The following is a 15,644-nucleotide window of genomic DNA, read 5'->3' on the forward strand; positions in this document are numbered from 1 at the left end:
AAGTCTTCCTCATGTTGTTCAGATGCGAGTGCTGGGGTAGGGGCATGAGCAGCAACCTCAGTGAGAAAGACATCTAGCCTCTCCTAGATAAGTGTTTCTCCTTTATCTCCAATTAAAGATTTAAACTGATGAGAAAATAGCAAATCCAGTCAATGTTAGTGAAACAGGCTAAGAAACAACTGGATTTCAGAGAAAAAGAAGGAGAGGAAAATGTCCTGATCCGAAACCATTAGAAAATCCATACAGAATTCTTAGTGAGGGACAGGATAAATAAGAAGTGCTCTCCCCCAGTCACAAGAGCACAGTTCACACCTAAGATGGACAATAAACTATAAAAACAAAATTTGACTTTCCCACGTCCATGCACCACCACCACCACCATCAGGCCCACAAATTCAGTAATAAGCAATCTGCTACTGGGGAGGGGGGCAAAAGAGCATGGAACAATAAACTCTTTAGAAAGTTATTTATGCTGAAGGTAGGGCACACATTGTGAAAAAGACTCTGGGAAATCATCCTCCATTCTAAGCACAAGGTGACTCTAGAGGAAGGTGAAGCCTGTGGGGAATTGGTAACAATCATGGAAACAACAAATCCCAGACTCAGCTCAACTGGCTGGATTGATTCAATTACTCACAACACAGGTCTACCACAAAACAGATGTGGCCCCAGAAATAGATAGTTACTATTTATCTCAGTTTTCACTGCTTTACAGAAGACGTCAACTTTCAACAACAACAAAAAAGGAGACACCTAAATAAGGAAGAATAAGCAACACATGTTCCAGAGACAGAGTCAGTCTCAGCTCCCATCCAGAAGTTAGAATTATCAGGTTGGGAATATAAAGTACCTATTACTAATATGTTAACTACTTTAATATAAAAGGTGAACAACATGCATAGATAATTTTTGCAGACAGATGGAGATTATAAGGAAAAATAAAATTTATAGAAATGAGAAGCATGATAACAAAGAAGAATGCCTTCAACAGGCTCAGCACTTTGATTCAACAAAAGCATGGATCATAGAAGAAAAAAAAATAGCATGAATTGAATACATACTAATAAAATTTTTTCAAAGACACTGCTAAGAGAATTAAAAAATAAGCCACAGATTGGGAGAAAAATATTTACAAATAACCTATCTGGTAAAAAACTTATTTCTAAAACATACAAAGAGCGCTTATAACTCATTAATAAGAAATGACACAAATAAAAATGGGTAAGAACTTAAAGATAGCCTTCACCAAAGGAGATAAAAGAATCTCACTTGAAAAGATGTTCAACATCATTAGTCATTCAAAAAAATACAACCGAAAACAAAATGTGATATCATTACACAAATATTAGAGTGGCGAAAACAAAATAAAACAGAACGAAAACGTAAGGAGGTAATAAATATGTAGAGCAACCAGAACTCTCATATATTGCTGGTGAGAATACAAAATGGTATAGTTAAATTAGACAGTTCCTTAAAAAGTTAAAAGTAGGTTTGCCATATAACCTGGCAATCCCACTCACAGATTGCCCAAGTAAAATGAAATCTTATGTTCACCCTCAAACCTGTCTGTGATTTCATATAGCAGCTTCATTCATAATCATCTGAATAAGAAACAACCAAAATTTTTCATGGTAGGGAATGAAAAAATAAGCTATCGTATCTTCATTCCATGACATACCACTCAGTAATCATAAAAATTGAATAAATTACTGATACATTTAATAATTTGGATGAATCCGAAATGTATACAATTAATGAAGTCAACCAGACTTCACATGCTACATAGTGTATGGTTCTATGTATATGATATTCTTTCTCCCTCATTTCATGCAGGTCTTTGCTCAAATGTCACTTAATCAGCAAGGCTTACCATATCACCCAGTCTAAAAGAGCTCGCCACATTCCCATCATACACTTTTGCTTACGTATATTTTACTTTCTATCATACACTTTTGCTTACATATATTTTACTTTCTATGTAGCATTAATGTATAGCAAGTATTTACAGATTTACTATATATATCCCTCAGTGGAATATAAGCTCCATGAGGGTAGACACATTTTTATCCCTATTTGTCTGGAACATGTAGATGTTCCATAAATATTATTGAATAGATAAATGGTTGATACAGCAACATCAGGACATTATTAATTAGTAGCTATGTCAGTAGTAGCTTCTGCATGATCATCAAATTTGGGTTTAAATACACATCTAAGTCAGTGGTCACCACTGAACAGACAAATCATGAAAACACAGACAAGACAGAAGAAGGCCACCATTGAACATATACCATTACTAATCAAGCAGTCACACAACTGGGTGGGGTGGGGAGTATTTATATTATGCATCTAAGCCTCGTGAGTTTTCATGGATAATCTGGAAGTACATTTCCTGTTCATCTTGTGATTATTGTTATATTTTAAAGTTATTTCTGTAAAGATGAACATATTTCTACTGTTTACCCTATCTTGTTTTTTCACATATTTACTTTATGAATATTTGCTTAAGGAAAGTATCAAAAGTATTATAATTTTACTTGATTATGTTTGCAGTATATGTGTGTATACTTGTGTGTGTTTTCTATGTTTGCAATAAGTGTATTCTTGTGTGTGTATTCTTGTGTGTGTTTGTTTTGTGTAAACAAATTTAGAGGTCATTTATCTTTGCCTTAAATAACCACCAACTGAAAACTGAGAAAGATTAGCCCAGGAGAGTCCTTTGTGGTTTGTTGTTGTTGTTGTTGTTGTTTGTTTGTTTTGTTTTTTGTTTTAGAGACGGAGTCTTGCTCTGTTGCCCAGGCTGGAGTGTAGTGGCACAATCTTGGCTGACTGCAAACTCCACTTCCTGGGTTCAAAGCAATCTCCTGCCTCAGCCTCCCAACTAGCTGGGACTACAGGTGCCTGCCACCATGCCCAGACAATTTATTTATTTTTTTGTATTTTTAGTAGAGACGGGGTTTCACCATATTGGTCAGGCTGGTCTTGAACTCCTGACCTCGTGATCCTCCCGCCTTGGACTCCCAAAGTGCTGGGATTACAAGTGTGAGCCACCGTGCCTGGCCGGAAGTCCACCTAAAAAAAAAAAGTCTATATATTGAAATGTAGATCAGTAAGCACCAGATAGGGAATGGTTGCCTCAATATGTCTTAAAGGAAGTTTTTCATGATGCCTGCATGCATTTCACATGCTTTATGGAATGCACATTCCTGAATCTCTTTATTTATATATAACTTGAAACTCAAATAACAGTTAAGGTTTTCTTATTTTAATAAACTACGAAATGAAAATAAGTTGTAGAATGAAGAGATTTCATCTTTTGATCTATTTTGTCAGAGAACCTTCAAAACACTTACCAAAGGGATTTTATAACAGTCAGTTTTATAAATAGGACAACAATTAGACAAAAAGCCTTCATAAAATTATAATGGTCTTAAAATGAATCAATTGGTAATCAAAAGGAGCACAAACACTTAGTAAACAAAATTAATAATGGTCTAAAGATTTAATCACTTCAACGTGTTGGAATTGCATAAAAGGAATTATCCCAGCCAGGTGGAAATATCTCTATTCCCTTTGAGACTATCTGAATTAAAACACATTTTACTTCAATTTGATAATGCCTAATTTTAGTAATTAACAAATCTGACTCTTGGGAATGTTTTTCTTCCATCTAACTTAAATAGAGTAAGCTAATAAGTAATTAGCTCATCTAAATGCCTTGTAAGGTGTAATCCCTAAGTTCCATCTAGATGTCTAGATTCTCTTTGTTCTGTTTGTATCACTAATTGTTTCACTTTAAGCCTTTTTTTTTTGTTTTTTTTCCCAGAGTCTTACTCTGTTCCACAGGCTTGAGGGCAATGGTATGCTCTTGGCTCACTGCAACCTCCACCTCCTATGTTCAAGCAATTTTCCTGCTTCAGTCTCCCTAGTAGCTGGGACTACAGGCACATACCAGGACGCCCGGCTAATTTTCGTATATTTAGTAGAGACGGGGTTTTGCCATGTTGGCCAGGCTGGTCTCAAACTCCTGACCTCAGGTAATCCGCCCACCTCGGCCTCACAAAGTGCTGGGACACCTTAAGCTATTTTTAATTTTATGAAACATTTTCCAATTAAAAACAGGTAAGTAAACATGAGTAAATGCTTCATTTAATATTATTGTTCTTGTCTGTGGAAGAATAACTTTTAACTCTTCAGAAGACAACATTTCCTTCTTTGGTGTTCTAATTAACAAACTGTACAATTCTAGTTTTATGTAGTAATTCCTCATTTATTTTATGTCTCAGAATTTCATTTTCTAAATGACTTCCATAGCAATCCTCCAAATTCAGTACCTGGCTCAGTTCTTAAGTTATGGGATACATAAAAAGTTAACTTGATATTTCTGTCTTAGGTCTATCCTCCTATCTTTCAACTTTCGTAGGAATCTTTCATAAGAATTGGTGATTCCATTTACTTTCTCTACAAGCTTTTGCTCACGGTTTGATTTTTCCATGCAGTTTGGCCACATAATTCGCAGGGCTTAGTGCAAAATGAACATTTGAGGTCCTTGTTCAAAATCAGAGGTGGGGAGAAGTGTGTTTGGTACCAAGATGCAAAATTTTTCCCCTTTTTAAAAGTCCTTTTTCTGACTTCTCATGGTATTTGCTATTCTGACATTGTTTTCAGCAAAGAAAAATTAAAAATTTAAATTGTTAGTACGAGTTTTTGCATTCCATTCATTTTTATATGCAATGCTAGCTTTAAATGCAAATAGAGCAGTTAACTTGTATGAAGAATCATCCAGTTACACAATTTGTATTTCATAGTTTGTCTTCAAACATGCTGCTTGTGCTCCAGCAGACCAGAACTAACAAATACAAGTCAGACTCAAGAGATTGGAAGGAGAGAGGATCCCTCAGGCATGGAATCCATCCAGGAAGGGCTCCATCGACACAGGGATACTCAGTAAGCATGAGGATACTTGCCGGACTACGGCAGACCTTCACAGTTACCCAGGCACCTTGCCTAGAACCCAGTACTTGGGACTCCAGCTTACTCAAACCCAATAGCTGCCAGGCTCCCCCTGGTGCCAGCCTCTGCATACACATGCTTCACAGCCTGGCATTTCTCCTTACCATTTGCTGGCACCACAATCTATGGCAGTAGGCCTGTGAACACCGAATGCCTTTAAACTTCCACATCTGGATTCACCAGGTAGCTGGGTCACAAGCCACAAGAGAATTGTGCCCACAAAGATGGACCAGCCTATTGCTAATCATGCTGCTACTGCCAGATCCTACCTGAGATGTGCCAGAGTGCACAGCCTGATCCCAACACTACCTGTGATTACATGTAAAATCCCACAAGGGCAGAAGTTGACAGCAGAATGATGGCCTCCTTTAAAACTTATCTGGTGATTGCCTGGAGTACAGGACCCAGAAGAACCCAGGCAGTAGGAAAATGAATGATTGAATCATTCTGGGGTAGCTAAGAGCCAGCAGGAGGCAGGACCTTATGTAAGTCCAGTTTCCAAACCCCTGGCATATGTTTGTTGTTACATCACATTCTGCATACAAATCACAAGTTCAAAGATAAAAATATTAATAATATCAAGAGGGCAGTAGCAAAGCATTAAACCAATGTGGGGAACTTCTGAGAATGGAGCCTAATTTAGTTGCACAGTTCCTGTGCCCATGAAGCTGGTCCTGTTCTCATGAACTATACTCAATATTTTTTGATGTGTAAAAAATGTATTTAACATAATCACTCCAGCAGGTGCCATCCATTCCATCACATCTGAAAACTCAAACTTATCAAAAATGTAGCAACACTCTTCATTTCCTCAAACTTTACTATTACTTAACCTAATCCACCATGATTTCAGGTCTACAAAAACAACTCTTTTTAGGAAAACAATAATCTTAATATCCCAAATTCATTGACAATTTTTCAATTACCTTACAGTATTTTTCAGCAACTTTCATAATTGTTGACTTCTCCTTTGGCAACCTGCTCTTTTTCTATGGCAATGTATTTCTAGGTTTCTTCCTACCAATTTGAGCTCTCATCCCCATATCCTTTTGCTGCCCTGACATATACTATCCAGCCTTTTATGCTCAGTTTCTTAAATATTTGGTCTAAGGCCCTAATATCTTTTTAGCATACTTCCTGTTTTAAAGCATTTTTCATCCTTGGGCATGTTTTCTGATAACTCCCAAATTTACATTTTTATCCCAGATGTCACCTCAGAACTTTAATACTGCAAGATACCTGCAAGATGACTCATGGTTAGCATACATAAAACAGATATCAAGATCTCCTTGAGTCCTTCTTCATTGTTCCCTCTCCCATTGAATTACATCACCCTCCATTTTCTAAATGCATTTGCTAAATAAACCACATAGTCATCCCAGATATCTCCGCTTTACTTGTGCACCTCATTCAATCCTATAACAAATTATCTCACTTTAATTCCTGAATAACTCCCTACATTTGTAGCTTGTTTCCTATAGTCATCTTTGCTATAGCCTGAATGCCTGTGTCTCCCCCACATTCATATGTTAAAATCCTCATCCCCAGGTAGTATTAGAAAGTGGGGCCTGTGGAAGGAAGGTGATCAGGTCAGGAGAACAGAGCCCTCATGAATGGGATTAGAGCCCTTATAAGAGGCCTCAGAAAGCTGCCTTTCCCTTTCTACTGTGTGAGGACATAGTGATAAGACACCCTCTATGAACCAGAAAGTGAGTCCTCAGCACGAACAGAATCTGCCGGCATCTTGACTATGGACTTGCCAGCCTCCAGAACTGTGAGAAATAAATTCCTGTTGTTTCTAAGCCACCAAATTTATGGTATTTTGTTATACCAGCCCGAATGGACTAAGACAATCTTTAATACTGTCACTCTAGTCTAAACAACACTTATTTCTCATCTGGATGACTGCAATGATTTTCTAATTCTTTCCCGTTCTTTATTTTGTTCTCCAACATTGCAACCAAAGTCTTCGCTGAAAATATAAAATTAGCTGGAATCCTTACGCGTCCCGTTGGGTTTAGCAGGATGAGCTCAATCGGCACCGGGTATGACCTGTCAGCCTCTACATTCTCTCCCGATGGAAGAGTTTTTCAAGTTGAATATGCTATGAGGGCTGTGGAAAATAGTAGTATAGCTATTGGAATCAGATGCAAAGATGATGTTGTCTTTGGGGTAGAAAAATTAGTCCTTTCTAAACTTTATGAAGAAGGTTCCAACAAACGACTTTTTAATGTTGATCGGCATGTTGGAATGGCAGTAGCAGGTTTGTTGGCAGATGCTCGTTCTTTAGCAGACATAGCAAGAGAAGAAGCTTCCAATTTTAGATCTAACTTTGGCTACAACATTCCACTAAAACATCTTGCAGACAGAGTGGCCATGTATGTGCATGCATATACACTCTACAGTGCTGTTAGACCTTTTGGCTGCAGTTTCATGATAGGGTCTTACAGTGTGAATGACGGTGCGCAACTCTACATGATTGACCCATCAGGTGTTTCATACGGTTGTTGGGACTGTGCCATTGGCAAAGCCAGGCAAGCTGCAAAGACGGAAATAGAGAAGCTTCAGATGAAAGAAATGACCTGCCGTGATATTGTTAAAGAAGTTGCAAAAATAATTTACATAGTATATGATGAAGTTAAAGATAAAGCTTTTGAACTAGAACTCAGCTGGGTTGGTGAATTAACTAATGGAAGACATGAAATTGTTCCAAAAGATATAAGGGAAGAAGCAGAGAAATATGCTAAGGAATCTCTGAAGGAAGAAGATGAATCAGATGATGATAATATGTAACGTTTACTCCAGCATCTATTGTATTTTAAGTTTCTACTCCAGTCCAATGTAACTATTTAGCCCTGGATGATACATACTGTTCAATTTTCATTAAATTTTTGTCTTATTAAAAAAAAGAAGAAAATGTAAAATTAGTTATATTTGTTCTCTCCTTAAGGACTTTCATTGTCTTTTTTTCTGATTCCAGTACACATGAGAACTGAATATACCTTGAACACTAGTGTGGTAGACAGAATAAAAACTACCAAAGATATATATGTCCCAATCCCTGGAACTTGTGGATATGTTACTTTAACATGGAAAAAAGAATTTTGCAGAAGCAATTAACTTAAAGACCTTTAGATGGGGAAATTATGCTGAATTATGCAGACAGGCCAAATGTAATCACAGGGCCCTTAAAACAGACAGAGAAGGAGATATGAAAATGAAAGCAGAGATTAGAATGTGCAGTAGGATAAAGACTCTACCAGCCATTGCTGGCTTTGAAGATGGAGGAATGCAACCATGAGCCAAGGGATAGGGTTCACCTCTAGAAGTTGGAAAAGGCAAGAAAATGTATAGACCCTAGAGCCTCCACAGGGAACAGAGCCCTACCAAAACCTTGATTTTGGCAAAGGAGACCCATTCCAGAACTGAAACATACTAAATGTTTTAAGCCACTGTTTGTTGTAATTGCAACAGAAAACTTATAAACTGAGGAAGAAAGAAGTATACTGCATCCACACTTTAATTAGGTTCTTATATTTTTTAAGCAGATTACTCTTTTTCTTTCTTTACATGTAATTTCATCAGTTTGTAATAAAAATGTGTTACATAAAACGAAAATCTTGGTTTGTCTGGCATTAAACAAAGGGACAAACAAAAGTTTTTAAAAGTGACTCATGTTTCCCATTAGAGCTCTTTTGACTAATCCTACTATTTTTTTCCTTTAGAAAAAAAGTGTTCAATTGATCAAAGGCATATGATATTAGGCCATTTTGCTTTTAAATTATGGTGCTGCAAACCCATAAAGTAATGGGTCATATCTATTTCACAATCAGGTAGCATGGGCGGAATTACACAGACTGCAGGAAAAAAAAAAAAAAAAAACAGATGAGAAATGCTAGTGAAGATATGCTAAAATATTCTTAATAATGTAAGTTTTTAAATATAATCACTGCTGATTAATTTTCTACGTCTGGATTTTAGAACACAATACCAATATAATCTCCCACTCCACTTCGGGTAAACATAACGAGGTATGAAATAATAATTTGTTTAATTTCCATATAAGTAAATCATGTTGGCCTTATTAAAAATGATAGTTAATGGATAATCTAATTATTCAGGTTGGTGAGAAAGTAATTACAGTTTTCGTTATTACTTTTAAAGTTATTAATTTTACTTCAAGTTGTTTTCTAATCTGTAGCTAAGACTGAGCACTGTCCCTGTAGCAATACTGAACAGTATGAAAGAAGTTAGAAACACTTCTTCTAAAGAAATATGAAAATAAAAGTACAAATTCTCACTGGGTTTACCCATGACTGTCCTCATCACATATTTATTAGTAGACTCCTAATTTATATACTTCTTAACAAATTATCTCTGCCATCAACATTAACCTGGCCTCTTTTACAGCTGAAATGACTGAAATCATGAAACAATAATTTTTCTTTTCACATCTAGGGCCTTGTTAGGCTAACTCTCTTCTCTGATAAAACTATTATACTATATCATGAATACAAAAATTGTCTTGATATAGAAAATTACTGTGGAGCACATCGTGTCTTTGCTATTAGCCTTTGTTACAGGAATTTGTACATTTATACAAATCCTTTCATAGGATTGGGCCATGGAAGCCTTGATGTATTCGGCTCAGCTACTGACAGGTGTTTACGTACATCTCTTTAGAGTACGAGTGAAAAAAAAGTGTTGCCACCTGGAATTTTGTGATGACTATGGCCTGTTATGTAGAATTGTTTAAGAGGCTCTCACTGTCTCATGAAGTTTTGGTGTTAAAGTTCAATGAATACTAACTGTAAAGTGAATAGCAGATAATAAACATTGATAATCCTTACTTTCCACTTTTAAACTTTCCTTGCTGCCTTTATTTCAGATATTTATTTTCCTCTTCTGAACTTGTATTGCATGTTTTTCTTCCTTTATGTAAACTTTCATACTCTATAGTTTCTTAGGATTATTTGTAAATATCTCATTATTTTTTTCTCACAAGATTTTAAAGTGTTGTTCTACTGATATATTCATGTTGGTTTCACACTAAAGACCAGATCAATAGTAAAATGTATTTATTTTGGGAATGCATATCTAAAGATATTTAAGAAAGCACAAAGCATATTGATAATTGTATGTAATTATATTATCTACCTAATTATCCTCATTATCGTTCCCCAGTTATCTTTGCATTTTCCTATTTGTTAGCTTCCCCATCAGGTAAGGTATATAGTCATCAATGTCCTATTTATAAAAATCTCTTCTAAACCTGTTTCTCTTCTTTATTACCATTTTCACTATGATTAAATGCTAATAAGCAACTTTTCAGGTACCCAAAATAACCTTGCAAGTGATCTTCCAGGGTTTTCTCTCAAGTCATATATTTTCTTTCCTGAGTTAAGTTGTTAAAATATTGATCCTATCATTGACTCTAATGTTAGACAAACAAACAAAAAAATCATTAGAATATCACAAAATGCCCTTGACCATCTGACTGCAACCTCCCTTTCTAACTTTATCTCTCAAAATTCCATACCTGTACTTAGGCACACCAAATGGTAAGCTCAATTCTACTAACATAAATAATTGTCACACTACAATGACTGCATTTGAAGTTGCCATTTCTTGGAATGCCTGTAGCTGAACTGCTGCACCAGGTGTATTTGCTTCAGTCTTGAAGATCCTCATCAGCTATCCCTTCTTTCAAAGGATTTGTCACCTCACACGCCCTAATAACACAAATAGATTAAGTCATTGCTCAAATATTAATACAATCTCCCTAGAAAAGCCTCTTGTGAATTACCTATGATTATACCTCTATTCTCTATTCCATTATCCAAATGATATACTGATAAATCTTTCTCAAATTGTCTTCTTGAGACTACAAACTCTAAGAGAGCAAGGACTTTGTCTTTATCATTTCCTCATTCCCATGTATTAGAGTAGTGCTCACCATGTATCATGCCCCCAATATTATTTATTTTTCTTACAAGTATGAATAGTGGTATACTGTGTAAACTTTGACAATCTGAACATTTAATGTCATGGAAAATATCCTATACAGTTATCTTTTAGATTGATTATTAGAATACTATAATGTATTAGGTTTCATTATCATTTGTTATTGTATTGTTTATGAACACTGATGCATCAAAAATGTTTTTTCTCGGTAGCAAATATTGAGTTTTCTATTAATTTTATATCATAATTAGTTATGTATTCTGAAATGATGTATCATGTTGCTTATATATCTCTAATGATCATTTTAAATTCTGTATTTGGTACTCATTGTTCACTTATTTCTCTCATAATCACATCAAATATTAAAAAATATTATTTTCAATAAAATGTATTATATTTCCTATTTGGAAAAAACAATGTATACCCTCTGGAATATTAAGGAACCGCATTATAATCTGAATGAAAAATAACTTAGTAATGCTATTAGGGGAGCTACAATTGCCATACTAAGCTTTATTATAATTTATCTCTGAGTATTGTTTGAGAATAATCTTACACATATTTAATATTACAAAATTGAATCAATGTTTAGCATGTTACTATGTCAGAAAACTACTGAATACTTATATTATATATGAGTGTATATATGTATATAGCTTTAAATATAGTGAATTTGTACATTTTGGAATTGCTATCTGGAACTTTCTACCAAATATCTTAGATCACAGGGCTTCAGAAGAAAATCAAACCTGTGGATGGGAGTGGGGTGTATCTTGCTCTCTCTGTATATATTATAGATGATACATATGAATATATATTTTATTTGTATACGCACTTTCAAATAAGAAGATTAACTCATGATCTCATATCTGGAGAGCTGGTTCTTATCTGCTTCCAAGAATCTGAGCACATGGGCAAGAAATCTTTTCGATTTCTTAATCATAAATAAAACATACATCATTTTCTTTCAAGCATACTGTGTAGCGTGCCAGCATTTCCTCCTTGTCAAGCATGTCAAGTATGGGACCTTATCTCACAATTGATATATATTTTAAATTGCCTGACTTGCTTGCAACTATGGACTAACCCATACGTTCTATCAGATACAAAAAATAACAGTGAAACAACACTAAAAACTAGCTTTATTGGCTTTCCCTGCAATTACATGTTCATTCTTTGTATTCTGAGATTTAACTGTATTTGAACTTGCTTTGTAATAAATGTTTTCAGTAAGATGAAGTAGCAAAATCCATTATGCTTCTCCATAGACTCATAATATTAGTATGTTCAAATACAGAATATTCAAGTTTTACATTAAAAGATGTCTGATTTTTTTCTGTTAAATCCACGCTGTTTGTGTGTCAGCAGCACACAGACTGCAAGGATTTAACAACAACAACAAAAATCAAATAACAAAACTTAGTGCTAAATATTTGTGGTTACCAAATTATTTTATTGAATACCAGATGTGTCTATGTGAAATGTAGTAAAATTTTTCAAAAGTAAAACTGAAACATAGAAAGTATAATTAATACTTCAGCAATTATATTTGTTTTAATCCAATGTCCAAAATATGTTTTTTATTGTTATTTCATTGAAGTAAAGAAAGACTTTGTCTATGACAGGTGTGACATTTCAAAATTTACTAGAACTACTCAATAAAATTCCATGTTTAAAATTACTTTTCCCAAGATTTTAAATGTTAGAAAGATTAATACTCTCTATGTAATTATATACATGACATAAATCAAATGATTTTTTAAAAATAGTTTTTTCAGTTTTTTTCTGTAAAAGTTTTATTGTTCTCTCCCTTTCTTAGTATTACATATTTATGTTATTGTTACAACATTCTTAAGAAAAATGTGTTCACAATTTGTAGTCTCTAATTTCTAGCCTAAAAATGGGAAAAACCCTTCTGCTGAAATTTTTTTTCTGAATTTTCGTTAATGTGTCTAATGCTTACATAGTTTTAAAGGAAAGGACTATTGTTACTGTTTTATGCACACCTCTGAGTGTGTATACTTCTAAGATATGAGAACCCTCGTCTCAGTAAGATATGTGGTTTCGTTAAAACTCTTGAAGGATTTCTCCAATATGTTCTTCATGTTAGTTTAAAAGCACAGGTGAAAATGAAGGTTGACTCATTTTCTAGTAGTGAACCTCAGCAGTTTATTTTATCCTAACATGCCATCATTTATTTAATATTTACACAAAATATCTGAGCTTTCGTTAAATATTTGTCATTGACACAGATCTCTAATCCTTAAGTTTTGTGTTAACACTTCAACATTTGTACTGAAAAGATCAAAATCCAACGTAAATGTTATAATAAACCAACCATTATAGTTAGGCAACCATGAAAGCGGAAATTATAGGCCCCCATTTTGCAGCATTTCTAATTACACTTTGAAGAGGCAACTACTTATAATTATTTCTGGATTTTGTCTTTATGTGTTTTTCCCAAACTCTTAATAATATAAAAAACCCTCTCTTTTATATAGTTTGATGACTAAATTAATTTATATTATTTGTTTCTTTAACATAAAATAATTAACCTATTTATTCTTCATTTTACTTCTCCTAACTTTCTTCCTTACCTGATTAGGAGTTTTATTAACATTTTTGGTTTCTATCTTGTGACATTTATAACTTTAAAAAATGTATTCTAATCTTTTCTTCTTCTTCTGTTCAGTTTGAACAATATTTTCTTACTATGCAAAGTTAAGATATAACTTCATGCACCCTTCCATTTATCTCTCCTATTGGTAAAAATTACTTTACATTGCCCCATTTGGGAGTGGCTAACTAGCTTGAGGTCAGTTTGATCATGTTCTGGAAATAAAACATGTATGTGCCAACTAGAATCTACTCCTCCAGTTATCGTTATATTTTATTGAGTAACATGTATTAAGTTATTTCTAATTTAAAATACCTAGAGGAAATTCTGATAGCTATGCTGAGTACAGGGTAACATTGTTATTACATAGGGTCTATGAGTTTTTCATACAATCTGAAAAAAAGGAAACAAGTATTATATATAGGAATTACTATGCATAATTTGCTGCATAATCAAGAAGTGAGACTTCAATCGTGATTCATTTGTTGCTATATGAAGAATGTTCTGAAAGTCACAATCAATCAAATATATTCTCTGTCTTGCTCTCTCTCTATCGTTCTTTATGCCTCTTTCTCTCCCCTTGCCCCCACCATTTCCTTTGCTTTTACAAATTTTATCATGTGGAGCAAGTCTCTTAAACATTTTTATCAAATAATTGCACCCTTTTGCCCCTGCACTCTGTGCCATTCTTTGCTCTTGCTGACAGTGAAGGCAGAGATTGTCTCTGGCTGTATAATTCTATCCTTGCTAGTTAACTATAATTTCAATTGTATTTTAAAAAAGAGGGCACTCAAATGTTCACCTAATTCTGTATCTTTAACAGCTGGCAAGCTATTAAGTGTTTTCCCAGTTCGTATAAATATAAAAATCAACAAATATATCTTACAAATGCTATCTCTGTTCCACATTAGCCATGCATTTAATTGAATACTTATAGGGCATGTACTATATGATTTCTAAAAATTACATTCATTGAATAATGAGCAAATTAGATATGGGTCTTCAAGTTCATAATTTATTGCAAGAGGCAAACAATAAATAATTAACATATATAACATAATTTGCTTGCTAAAAAAGAATACCACTAGAAACTAATTTAGAGTAAGAGAAATTTTTAAGTCTACTAAAAAATAAGTATTAAACTAAAACCCGAAGCTTACCAGCTTTTTCGTTAATCTTATTTTGTATTTTATCATCTCTTTTTCGATATTAACTTAAGTAAAATTTTTAAGTTCCTGGTTTTCCCTAGATGCAAAACATTGCTTTATTTTTTTAAAAAATACCTTCATCAAATTATTGAAGCAGTTCTTCTAAAGTATATTCTTTATTAATATTTATAAAGTTATGTTTGCAAAGATATGTAAATGGTTCTCTTACTGAATTGGTATTTATTTTTTCAATATTTCAACATCTATTGATTTAGCATTTTTCTGATCAGGAATAGTATCATCTGAATTTGTTATTCATTGAAGACTAATGTGGATGACCTTTCTCTGACTCATACATTAATAAATATCTGTAAAACCGATTTATGTTTTGAATCTTCCATGACAACTGGTTACCTCAAGTTAATCTTTGATATTGACTATTTCTATTTAATTTACATTGAAGGCTTGTTATTGATTCCTTATCTTCCCTATTCTGAAGGAAGTGAAAAACAAGTTACAGATTGACTGTCTGCTATTAAGTGTATTGGACTAGATTCTGTCCTAGCCTTTCTGGGCTATAATAACAAAAATACCATAGAGGCGGTGGCTCATAAATGACAGGAATTTATTTCTGATAGTTCCTCATAACAAGGATACCAGTTGTTGCTCTCAAAGACAACAGAGATTTGGAAGTAAAAGACTAGGAAGTCCAAGCTCAAGGTGCCAATAGATTTGGTGTGTGGTGAGTGCCTACCTCCTGGTTCATAATCAGCCATCTTTTTGCTGTGACTTCATGAAGAGGAAAGAAAGGGGAAGGACGCTTTCATAAGGGTTATAATCCCATTCACGAGAGCGATGCCCCCATGACCCAATTATCTCCTAAAAGCCCCATATCTCAATAC

The 15,644-nt window shown here is 34.2% G+C and overlaps 1 pseudogene across 1 annotated transcript; it reads left to right on the forward strand.

Moving 5' to 3' along the window:
• Nucleotides 1-7,009: 7,009 nt before the first annotated feature.
• LOC105553186 lies at nt 7,010-7,913 on the forward strand (annotated as a pseudogene). Its single transcript, XR_001008116.1, has one exon. The product of XR_001008116.1 is annotated as a proteasome subunit alpha type-3 pseudogene (transcript).
• Nucleotides 7,914-15,644: the final 7,731 nt, after the last annotated feature.

Source organism: Mandrillus leucophaeus, unplaced genomic scaffold (assembly GCF_000951045.1).
Source record: "Mandrillus leucophaeus isolate KB7577 unplaced genomic scaffold, Mleu.le_1.0 Scaffold584, whole genome shotgun sequence".
NCBI lineage: Eukaryota > Metazoa > Chordata > Mammalia > Primates > Cercopithecidae > Mandrillus > Mandrillus leucophaeus.